The following is a 12902-nucleotide window of genomic DNA, read 5'->3' as shown; positions in this document are numbered from 1 at the left end:
AACTACCATCCCTTCCCCAAAACCCTTAAGTGTACGTAATGTCCTTAGCAACCACGGAATCTGTTTATCATTTGGGGCATAGAGACATGCTAAAGTCATCCCGGTGTTGCAGAGAGACCCGTTAAGAAAAATATAGCGGCCTTCTGGATCCACCTTTGAGTTTTCTACTTTAAGTGGGAAATCTTTATGAATACCTACAGACACACCCCTGGAGGCCGATGTATGGGTACTATGAAACCACTGACTGTATGAAGACAGAGGTAAGCGGGGTATCCGCCCTTGGCGAAAATGAGTCTCCTGTAACATCAAGACGTCTGGCCTGTCCTGTCTAAGCATTTTGAAAACCTGAGACCTCTTTTGCGGCGTACCGAACCCGTTTACATTTAGTGTTAGGAAGTAATCGGGGCCATGACCCAATAAGGAAACAGTTAGCTTCATAATACACTATAGGCGTGAATACCGGATGAATGCAGAACACACATAGAACTATATACAAATGAGATAACAAATAGAGATATAGTGAGGCAGCGACATTCCATAGGAGAAAAAGGGCTAAAGGGGGACCTCCCATCCCATAGAGGTTGTCCCTTATCTTAAAATGTCGCGGCTCAACTGAAGAGTTGCAGGGGGAGGGGTGAAACAATGAAACCAACCTTATTCAATGTTAGGAGAGAACACAGACTTCTATGTAAGCTACAAATTATGTGCAATAGAAGGAGGGCGAACATAGTGCTGAGCACCAAAATAACACAATGGTAGAGCATAAATCTGACCACATTTCTGCCAACAATTAAAGGATATACAGTGAACAAGTCCCTTCTAGCGGGGTCCTCTTTCGTGCTCAGGGGGCTTCCGGGTGACGTTCAAACCCTCTCCTTGTGTTATTCCGCTGAGCCTTAAATTTCTGGGGTCTCTGCCAGGCGTGTGGATCAGAAATCTCGCATGCCGGGATATCTCATTGTATCAGCATCCAGTCCGGTATGTCAATTTTCTCCATGCCTATTTTCGGCCAGGCTTTTTCTAAATCTTCTGGCGTTCTAATGGTAATCTGTCGGCCCTCCCGCAGAATCGCCAAGCCAAACGGAAATAGCCAACGTATAGGTATCTTCCTTAGCCTCAGGGCCTCGGTCAAGGGCTTCATCAGCCGTCGCTTGGCCAAGGTGCTGGCAGCCAGGTCTTGAAAGACCAGTATCTTGTGGTCCTCAAATGCCAAGTCGGGAATTCCTCTTGCGGCCGAAAGAATGGCAGCCGTGTCTAAAAAATTGAGCAGGCCGCAAATAACGTCTCTGGGAGGTTCGTCTCTAGACGGCTTAGGTCGTAATGCTCGATGGGCCCTCTCAATGACAACCTGCGCCGCTTTTTCTTGTCCCAAAATGATCGAGAAGATGGTCTTTACCGTTGGCAGGATCTCCTCCGTAAGGACCGTCTCGGGGATGCCTCGCAGCCTAACATTTTTCCGCCTGCTACGATTCTCCTGATCCTCCAGCTGTATGTAAGTGTGGTTTAAGTGGGAGAAATGCGAAGCTACGGCGCCTTGCACGGCCTCAACCTGTTGAATAATGGCAGATTGAGTGTCCTCCAATACTGCTACTCTTTGCCCCACTTGCTGTATGTCCGTTTTAATGGAAGACAATTCCTTTAGAACTGGGGACATCGCGCTAGCCAAAGCTTTTTTCAGGAAAGCTCTAGTTATGGGTAAGGGATCTGACCCACCTCCAGCATCCGAGTGCGTACAGGAGCTTTCCTCATCAGAGTGGTCACCTTGGCGTGTTTCCGGCGGGATTGCTTTCTCCGGCGCCATCTTGCTTTTCCCGGCCGGGGAGAAGTGCTTTTTATGGAGGAATTTCTCCATTTCCGATTGCGCTTTGCCGGTTTTCGATGTCCCCCGGGAGTCACTTGACTTATCCCGATTCGTACGGACCATTTTCGTGCGATTAACAGCCCTCCAGCCGTGGAAATCTGTGTCTCAGTGAGGAGCGCCGGGATCAAGCGACCATCTCACAGTGCGGTTAGCTCCGCCCCCCTATCTGGGGCTCTTCTTGGTGGTATACTTAGATGACATTTTGGTGTTTTCCAAAGACTGGGACTCGCACGTCAAACATGTCAGGACTGTCCTGCACATTCTCAGGGCCAATAATTTGTTCGCTAAATTTGAAAAATGTAGTTTTGGTATTCAAGAGATACCTTTCATGGGACGCATCCTTAGCCCTGAGGATTTCCGCATGGATCCTGCCAGGCTCCAGGCGGTATCTGACTGGGTTCGGCCTGTTCCCTGAAAGCCCTCCAAAGGTTTTTAGGGTTCGCTAATTATTCCAGACGTTTTATCAAAAAATTTTCAGTAATTGCCAAACACCTTACTGACCTCACCCGTAAAAGTGCGGATCTCCTCCACTGGTCTCTGTAGGCGGTCCGAGCCTTCGAGCTCCTTAAGGGGTGCTGTTCCTCTGCCCCGGTACTAATTCAACCGGATTATACTCAACCCTTTATTGTGGAGGTGGATGCTTCCGAGGTGGGTGTGGGAGCAGTATTGTCTCAGGGTCCTACTTCTCACTCACCTCCGACCCTGTGCCTTCTTTTCCCATAAGTTCTTTCCCACTGAGCAAAATTATGATGTGGGTAATCGGGAACTGCTGGCCATCAAATGGGCCTTGGAGGGATGGCACCATTTTCTCGAAGGGGCAAGACATCGGGTCACAGTCCTCACTGACCATAAAAATGTAGTCTTTCTAGATTCAGCCAAGAGACTCAAACCCAGACAGACTAGATGGGCTCTATTTTTTACCAGGTTGAATTTTGTTCTTACCTACAGGCCTGGTTCAAAGAATATTAAAGCGGATACTTTGTTCCGTAGTTTTCTGGCCACCCCTCCGCCTGAGACCAAACCCGAAGGAGTATTGCTTCCTGGTGCGGTACTGGCAACCGTAGACTCTGACCTGACCACAGAGATCACGGCCAGCCAGGACTCTGCCCCTTCCAGAGGGCAAATTGTTTGTACCCCTAGACCTCCGGCTGAGGCTCCTCCAGGAGTGTCATGACTCAGTCCAGTCAGGTCACCCAGGCATCTCTGGTACCAGGGACCTTGTCATCCGTGGTTTCTGGTGGCCAGGGCTGCTACGGGATGTCCGAGTCTACGTGGTCTCATGTGAGACCTGCGCCCGGTCTAAAACTCCCAGATCCCGACCTGCAGGCTTGCTGTGTCCTTTGCCGGTGCCCGAAGGACCCTGGACTCATCTAGCCATGGATTTTATCACCGATCTGCCTTCATCCCAGGGCAGGTCGGTGATCTGGGTAGTTGTAGACTGGTTTAGTAAAATGGCTCACTTCATTCCCCTGAAGAAATTGCCCAATGCTAAAGAGTTAACCTCTTTATTAAACATATTTTACGTTTGCACGGGGTACCTGTTAACATCGTCTCTGACAGGGGGGTCCAATTTGTATCATTGTTTTGGAGGGCGTCCTGCAAGCAGTTAGGACTAGACTTGTCCTTTTCATCGGGCTTTCATCCAGAAACTAATGGCCAGACTGAGAGGACCAATCAGTCTCTGGAACAGAATCTCAGATGTTTCGTGGCCGACGCTCAGGATAAATGGTTCAAGTTTTTGGTGCTTGGGTAACTTGCCCTCAATAATCACATCAGCACATCGTCAGGAGTTTCTTTGCTAATTATGGTTTTAATCCCCGGTTTTCTTCATTTTCCCCATGTGTATCAGATATCCCTTAAGTGGAGCTTCTCACTGGGAAATTGAGGGTCATCTGGGACCACGTCCAGAGTAATCTCAGGGCAGCCCAGGACCACCAGCGGCTTCAAGCCAATAAAAGGCGTTCGGCTAATCCTGATTTCTCGGTGGGAGATCCGGTTTGGTTATCTTCCAAGAACCTCTGCCCGAGGGTACCCTCCTGAAAGTTCACCCCCATGTACATCGGTCCTTATGAAGTCATGGAGAGGATCAACCCTGTCTCCTTACGCTTAAAATTACCCCCCCCCCCTTCTTCGCATCCATGATGTGTTTCATTCCTCCCTTCTGAAAAGATTTGTTCCCCCCCATCCTTCCCATAGGGAAACCGCCATCCCAGTTTTAACATCCGAGGGACAGGAGTTTGAGGTGGCCAGGTTGCTGGACAGTAGAAAGGTTCAGGGGTCTATCCAGTACCTGGTCCATTGAAAAGGATATGGTCCAGTGGAAAGGACTTGGGTCCCAGTCCGAGATTTCCACTCTCGGACCCTTATAAAAAACGTTCATAAAAAGTTTCCGAATAGACCTGGTACGGGGGTTGAGGGTCCAGTGGCCCCTCGTAAAAGGGGGGTACTGTCACGTACTCTCCAGTACATCGAGAGTTACTTGCTCGGACGTCGCCCGGCCTGGCAGACTGAGGCAGTCTGCAGCCAATAGGAGCTCATGAGCGTCAGGCCAATCAAAGCCTGGCTGATGTTCCTGAGCTCCCGTCCTCACCTTATTTAGTTCAGCCTGGGATAGTAGGCCTTTGTCTGTAATTAGAGTTTCCTTGCCTGGTGCTTTCCCTTGTTTTCAGACTCCCCTTGCTTTTTGACATCTTGTGACCTGACCTCGGCTGGTCTCTTGATGTAAAGGATCTGCCAGACACAGCTTCTGTGTCGACCCCCGTGGTTAATCAGTCTGCACCTGCTCCTAGGTCTGATAGAGTGACTCGATCTGCTACCACTCAGGTTGGTAGGCTCAGGAGTGGGAGAACCTATCACAGCCTGGCCAGACGGTTCTAGCTCCCGCCCTCGGTCTATTTATACCTTCATTTCCTGCTTGACTTTGCCTGTGATTCTCTCCTGTTTCCTGGTTCTGCTGCTCCTGCTATTATTATTGACCTTGCTTCATTTTAACCCTGGCTTTACTGACTACACTCCTGATCTGCGTTTGGTACCTCGTACACTCCTGGTTTGACTCGGCTCGTTCACTACTACTGTTGCTCATGGTGTTGCCGTGGGCAACTGTCCCATTTCCCTTAGCTTCTGTGTACCCTTGTCTTTTTGTCTGTCGTGCACATATTGAGCATAGGGACCGTCGCCCAGTTGTACGCCGTCGCCTAGGACGGGCCGTGCAAGTAGGCAGGGACTGAGTGGCGGGTAGATTAGGGCTCAACTGTCTGTCTCCCTACCCCGTCATTACATAATCACAGGCCCATATACCTTTTCTACCCTGGTCCCTGACACAACTATGGACCCCCTTGAGACCCTGGCTCAGCAAATGCAGGGCCTCTCCCTACAGGTCCAAGCCCTGGCTCAGAGGGGCAACCAGCGTGGTGCTACCCTGGTAGTGCCACCCACCTCACCTCTTCAACCCCAGCTCAAGTTGCCTGACCGGTTCTCAGGGCACCGGAAGACTTTTTTCTCCTTTTGGGAGAGTTGTAGGCTCTATTTTCGTCTAAGGCCCCACTCCTCAGGTTCTGAGAGCCAGTGAGTGGGTAAAATTATGTCCCGGCTCCAGGACGGGCCCCAAGAATGGGCCTTTTCCTTGGCTCCTGACGCCCCTGAACTTTCCTCTGTTGATCTTTTTTTTTCTGCTCTTGGGCTCCTATATGACGAGGTAGATGTCGTTCATCGGGAACTGTGCATAGTATGGGCCCAGGTTCAGAAGAACCTAGAGGTGTCCCAGAGCATACAAAAGACTCAGGCAAATAGAAGACATTCTGCTAACCCCTTGTTTGTGGGCGGGGTTCTGGTGTGGCTGTCTTCAAAAAATTTGCGCCTTAAAGTCACGTCCAAAAAATTTGCTACCCGGTATATAGGGCCGTACAAGGTCATTGAGGTCCTTAACCCTGTCTCCTTCCGACTGGAGTTACCCCAGTCTTTTCGAATACACAACGTGTTTCATGCCTCCCTCCTGAAACGCTGCTCCCCGTCCTTGGCTACCTCGAGGAAATCTCTGGTCTCTGTTCTCACCCCTGAAGGGGTAGAATTCGAGGTGGCCAAGATTGTGGACAGCAGGATGGTCCAAGGCTCCCTCCAGTACCTGGTCCAATGGAGAGGATACGGGCCTCAGGAGAGGACTTGGGTACCCGCCCGGGATGTTCACGCTGGGGTATTGCTCAGGAGGTTCCATCTTCGGTTCCCCAATAAGCCAGGTCCACCTAGAAAGAGTCCAGTGGCCCCTCATAAAAGGCGGGGTACTGTAAAGGATCTGCCAGACACAGCTTCTGTGTCGACGCTCGCGGTTAATCAGTCTGCACCTGCTCCTAGGTCTGATAGAGTGACTCGATCTGCTAACACTCAGGCTGGTAGGCTCAGGAGTGGGAGAACCTATCACAGCCTGGCCAGACGGTTCTAGCTCCCGCCCTCGGTCTGTTTATACCTTCACTTCCTGCTTGACTTTGCCTGTGATTCTTTCCTGTTTCCTGGCTCTGCTGCTCCTTCTATTATTATTATTGACCTTGCTTCATTTTAACCCTGGCTTTACTGACTACACTCCTGATCTGCGTTTGGTACCTCGTACACTCCTGGTTTGACTCGGCTCGTTCACTACTACTGTTGCTCACGGTGTTGCCGTGGTCAACTGTCCCATTTCCCTTAGCTTCTGTGTACCCTTGTCTTTTTGTCTGTCGTGCACATATTGAGCATAGGGACCGTCGCCCAGTTGTACGCCGTCGCCTAGGACGGGCCGTGCAAGTAGGCAGGGACTGAGTGGCGGGTAGATTAGGGCTCAACTGTCTGTCTCCCTACCCCGTCATTACATAATCACAGGCCCATATACCTTTTCTACCCTGGTCCCTGACACAACTATGGACCCCCTTGAGACCCTGGCTCAGCAAATGCAGGGCCTCTCCCTACAGGTCCAAGCCCTGGCTCAGAGGGGCAACCAGCGTGGTGCTACCCTAGTAGTGCCACCCACCTCACCTCTTCAACCCCATGTCAAGTTACCTGACCGGTTCTCAGGGGACCGGAAGACTTTTTTCTCCTTTTGGGAGAGTTGTAGGCTCTATTTTCGTCTAAGGCCCCACTCCTCAGGTTCTGAGAGCCAGTGAGTGGGTAAAATTATGTCCCGGCTCCAGGACGGGCCCCAAGAATGGGCCTTTTCCATGGCTCCTGTCGCCCCTGAACTTTCCTCTGTTGATCTTTTTTTTTCTGCTCTTGGGCTCCTATATGACGAGGTAGATGTCGTTCATCGGGAACTGTGCATAGTATGGGCCCAGGTTCAGAAGAACCTAGAGGTGTCCCAGAGCATACAAAAGACTCAGGCAAATAGAAGACGTTCTGCTAACCCCTTGTTTGTGGGCGGGGTTCCGGTGTGGCTGTCTTCAAAAAATTTGCGCCTTAAAGTCACGTCCAAAAAATTTGCTCCCCGGTATATAGGGCCGTACAAGGTCATTGAGGTCCTTAACCCTGTCTCCTTCCGACTGGAGTTACCCCCGTCTTTTCGAATACACAACGTATTTCATGCCTCCCTCCCGAAACGCTGCTCCCCGTCCTTGGCTACCTCGAGGAAATCTCTGGTCCCTGTTCTCACCCCTGAAGGGGTAGAATTCGAGGTGGCCAAGATTGTGGACAGCAGGATGGTCCAAGGCTCCCTCCAGTACCTGGTCCAATGGAGAGGATACGGGCCTGAGGAGAGGACTTGGGTACCCGCCCGGGATGTTCACGCTGGGGTATTGCTCAGGAGGTTCCATCTTCGGTTCCCCAATAAGCCAGGTCCACCTAGAAAGAGTCCAGTGGCCCCTCATAAAAGGCGGGGTACTGTAAAGGATCTGCCAGACACAGCTTCTGTGTCGACGCTCGCGGTTAATCAGTCTGCACCTGCTCCTAGGTCTGATAGAGTGACTCGATCTGCTAACACTCAGGCTGGTAGGCTCAGGAGTGGGAGAACCTATCACAGCCTGGCCAGACGGTTCTAGCTCCCGCCCTCGGTCTGTTTATACCTTCACTTCCTGCTTGACTTTGCCTGTGATTCTTTCCTGTTTCCTGGTTCTATTATTATTATTGACCTTGCGTCATTTTGACCCTGGCTTTACTGACTACGCTCCTGCTCTGCGTTTGGTACCTCTTACACTCCTGGTTTGACTCGGCTCGTTCACTACTCCTGTTGCTCACGGTGTTGCCGTGGGCAACTGCCCCATTTCACTTAGCTTCTGTGTACCCTTGTCTGTTTGTCTGTCGTGCACATATTGAGCGTAGGGACCATCGCCCAGTTGAACGCCGTCGCCTAAGACGGGCCGTGCAAGTAGGCAGGGACTGAGTGGCGGGTAGATTAGGGCTCATCTGTCTGTCTCCCTACCCCATCATTACACCTGACTTTTCTTTGCCTTCTGACTTTTGTTTTTCCGCATTCTCCCGCTTTGACCCTGCCTGCCTGACTCCGCCTCTTGTGCCCGGACTTGTCCGCTGCGCAATTACCCTGCCTCTCCCTACGTGTACTTCCCAGGTGACCCTTTGTTATTTCGCACTGTCTCTGTCTTATTTCTTTGTCAGTTTCAATTTTACCAGTATAGGGAACGCCGCCCAGTTGTGCGCTGTCGTTTAGGTCGGGTCGTACAAGTAGGTAGGGAAAAAGGTTTGAGAAAAACAGGGACCTCACTGTTCACTGTTCACGCCGTTAAAACAAAACCCCCCAAAATATGGCGTAATTGCTGTTTTTTTGCCTATTTCACATCACAAAAAATTTTTGATTCAGCTTCCCAGTATATTATGCTGTAGAATAAATGGTGCTATGAAAAGCTACAACTTGTCCCGCAAAACACAAGCTCTCATATGGCTATGTCGACGAAAAAATACAAAAAAAGTTATGGCTTTCGGAAGACGGGAAGGAAAAGGCTAAAATGAAAACACTCAAATTGGCCGTGTCCTTAAGAGGTTAAAGTTTATTCAATATACAGTAAAAATGTCTACAACTTTCTAATATACTTTGTGTTTCATTGTTCGGTCACTTAGAGGCTAAAAATCTGTGACAGGACCCATCAGGCCGTCGTGGGAATGGGTAAGGTGAGTTTTATTTTTATTGGTGCAAAGGGGGCCTAACTCATCTATGGTAAAACACAGGGGGCCTAACGTATCTATGGTAAAACACATGGGCCTAACTTATCTATGGTAAAACACAGGGGGCCTAACTTATTTATGGTAAAACACAGGGGGCCTAACTTATCCATGATAAAACACAGGGGGCCTGACTTATCTATGGTAAAACACAGGGGCCTAACTTATCTATGGTAAAACACAGGGGGCCTAACTTATCTATGGTAAAACACAGGGGGTCTAACTTATCTATGGTAAAACACAGGGGGCCTAACTTATCTATGGTAAAACACAGGGGGCCTAACTTATCTATGGTGAAACACAGGGGCCTAACTTATCTATGGTAAAACACAGGGGGCCTAACTTATCTATGGTAAAACACAGGGGCCTATCTTATCTATGGTAAAACACAGGGGGCCTAACTTATCTATGGTAAAACACAGGGGGCCTAACTTATCTATGGTAAAACACAGGGGGCCTAACTTATCTATGGTACAACACAGGGGCCTAACTTATCTATGTTAAAGCACAGGGGGCCTAACTTATCTATGGTAAAACACAGGGGCCTAACTTATCTATGGTAAAACACAGGGGGCCTAACTTATCTATGGTAAAACACAGGGGCCTAACTTATCTATGGTAAAATACAGGGGCCTAACTTATCTATGGTAAAACACAGGGGCCTAACTTATCTATGGTACAACACAGGGGGGCCTAACTTATCTATGGTAAAACACAGGGGGCCTAACTTATCTATGGTAAAACACAGGGGCCTAACCAGGGCCGGCCCTAGGATAGATGGCGCCCATTGCGAAATGATCTTTCGGCGCCCCACCCCATCATTAAAAAAAAATGCCCCATAAAAACAATTATAATGCCCCTTTAGTGCCCCCAGACAGTATAATAATAATATTTAACAATATAATATATTACAACCCCTTCAAGGACACAGTATATTGTCCTCTAATTGTGCCCACAGTATTATGCCCCCTGTAGTACCCCTACACAGTATAATGTCCGCTTAGTGGCCCCCACACAGTATAGTGCCCCCCTGTAGATTTTGCCATATAACCTCCCTCTAGACAGTGCCATAATCCCCCACCTCCTTTTTGTAGATCGTGCCATACAGCCCCCCCACCTCCCCCTTGTAGACAGTGCCATACAGTCCCCCACCTCCCCCTTGTAGACCGTGTCCCCAAACAAAAACAAAAATTTTACTCACCTAGGCCCCGTTCCCATGACGAACTGAGCTGCTCCACGATGGGATCCTGTGGCCTAGTACAGAGTTTCCCAACCTTTTTGGACCCGAGGCAGGACTGGAAAAATAAAATTTCCTCAGGGTCCCCCTACCAAAAATAGTTCTGAGAAAGACAGAAAAAAGGCTGAGAACAAGCACTACACTCGTAGGGTTTGTTCACACACATTTTTTTAAGGCAAAAAATTTGCCCCAAAATTCCTTCAGGAACTGACAGCGTTGTTTGACCTTTTTTTTGTGTTTTTTCTTAAGCTGTTGAAGCGAATGCAAAAGACGCAGGAAAAAAAAGCTCCAAACGAGCGCCGCAGGTATTTTCTGCCTCCTATTAATTTCAATTGGTGGTCAGAGGCGGAAACCACTTGAAGACCATCAGCCCCCCACTCACAGTAAAATGACCATCAGCCCCCCACTCACAGTAAAATGACCATCATCCCACCACTCACAGTAAAATGACCATCAGCCCACCACTCACAGATTTCCCCTGTAGGTAGCGCCACACAGCCCCTTGTAGGTAGCGCCACACAGCCTCTTGTGGGTAGCGCAACACAGCCCCTTGTGGGTAGCGCCACACAGCCCCTTGTGGGTAGTGCCACACAGCCCCTTGTGGGTAGCATCACACAGCCCCTTGTAGGTAACACCACACAGCCCCCTTGTGGGTAGCGCCACAAAGCCCCCTTGTGGGTAGCGCCACACAGCCCCTTGTAGATAGCGCCACACAGCCCCCTTGTAGGGAGCACCACACAGCCCCCTGTAGGGAGTGCCGCACAGCCCCCTGTAGGGAGTGCCGCACAGCCCCCTGGTAGGAAGTGCCGCACAGCCCCCTGGTAGGAAGTGCCGCAGAGCCCCCCTGCTAGAGAGTGCCGCACAGCCCCCTGCTAGGGAGTGCCACACAGCCCACAGCCCCCCTGTACGTAGTGCAAGGACTACGAAATGACCCTGATAGCTGGCGGGCAATAGACATTCAAAAAAGGACAACTGTGCAGGAGCACACAAAATACTCAGCTTTCCCAGCTAACAAATAAATGTGTGGAAATAAACTAAGATATAACTTTTATTTAGTCTAGCTAAAGGATTAATCCTCTTAGCTAGATTAAATAAAAATTATATCTTCGTTTATTTCCACACATTTATTTGATAGCTGGAAAAGCTTGGTATTTTGTGTGCTCCTGCACAGTTGTCCTTTTTTGTAGGTAGTGCCACTCAGCCCACACCCCCCTGTAGATTGAAACCCCCCCCTTCCAGTATAGATAGCGCCACTGTAGCTCCCTGAAGGAGCGGAATCCCCATGTGGCCAGGGATACTGCTCCTGCAGCGCTGCTTGATGTCTCTGTTCATATATGGACAGTAACATCAGGGGAAACTCCTGAAGCGGAATCATCGTCCACAGCGTTGCTGACGCTGTGACCTTCGCTTCCACTCCAGGAGAAGCTCCTGTCGTCTGTGTCCATGACGTCATTAGCTTCTCATGGAGTGGAATCCCCGGTCATAGCGTCTGCAACGCTGTGACCGGGGATTCCACTTCAGGAGTTTCCCCTGATGTTACTGTCCATATATGGACAGAGACATCAAGCAGCGCTCCAGGAGCGGAATCCCCGGCCACACGGGGATTCCGTTCCTTCAGAGAGCTACAGTGGCGCTAGTAGATAGCAGAGCAGGGAGATACCTCTCTGCTCTGCTATAATGCCGTCGCTACCGCTATAGCAGCCGCAGCAGCTGCTAGCGGCGCCACTGCTCTCATGCCCGGTGTCACCGCTAGCAGCTGCTATGGCTGATACATCGGTAGCGACGGCCACTAAGCGAAGAAGCGCCCGGGTGGAAAGGCGACTGTAGTTAGTGTGTGTATCCGCGCTGCTAGTTGCAACGGCGCAGGGATACACACACCCGCTGGCGCCCCCCTTGCAGTGTGGCAGCTGGCGCCCTGTGCGACCGCTCTGGTCGAACGTATATAAGGCCGGCCATGGGCCTAACTTATATATGGTAAAACACAGGGGGTCTAACTTATCTATGATAAAACACAGGGGGCTTAACTTTTTATTTTTGGTGTCTAGTTTCTTCCATTTTACTGCCGCTGCCGCCGAGTAAGTTGCACCACAAAAGGGGTCACTAAGACCATGTTCACACGGTGGATTTTGCTTGGTGGGTCCTGCTGCAAAATCGGCCGAAGAATTATTCCTGCCGTCAGCCAAAAGATTCCTACTCCCATTCACTTCAGATCGGGCAGGACGCTTCTTTTGTCCACTAGTTGAAAAAATCAGCTAGCGGTAAAAAGAAGCATCCGCCTCCCACTGAAATAGAGATCTGCAGAACATTGCTCTCTCCTCTCTACCGCCTGACAGATACATAGTGATATATTATGCAGATTATTATACCACTGATCTCTCTAGAGATCTACAGCAGAGGCTGGACGGCAGCACGGAGGGCTCAACGGGCAGCCTCCATGATTGCCGTAGGAGGGAGGGTTCAACCAATAGGAAGGACAAGTTAGGTGAGAGAGGAGGGGGAGATGTGAGGAGCCGGGGTGTGTTAACTGTTCCTCCCGCTGTTTTCGGCATTGAGCCGGAGGCAGCGGGAGGAGAAACAAGCAAAAAACTTAGGTCAGGTTAGATAGTGCTACTTACCTGTTATGGCGTCTCCGGCCTTGCTGCTCGATCAGCTGCGGGCAGAAGCTGCTTATCA

This window comes from Rhinoderma darwinii, chromosome 12 (assembly GCF_050947455.1).
Source record: "Rhinoderma darwinii isolate aRhiDar2 chromosome 12, aRhiDar2.hap1, whole genome shotgun sequence".
Classification (NCBI taxonomy): domain Eukaryota; kingdom Metazoa; phylum Chordata; class Amphibia; order Anura; family Rhinodermatidae; genus Rhinoderma; species Rhinoderma darwinii.
Note: the sequence above shows the minus strand (reverse complement) of the source record.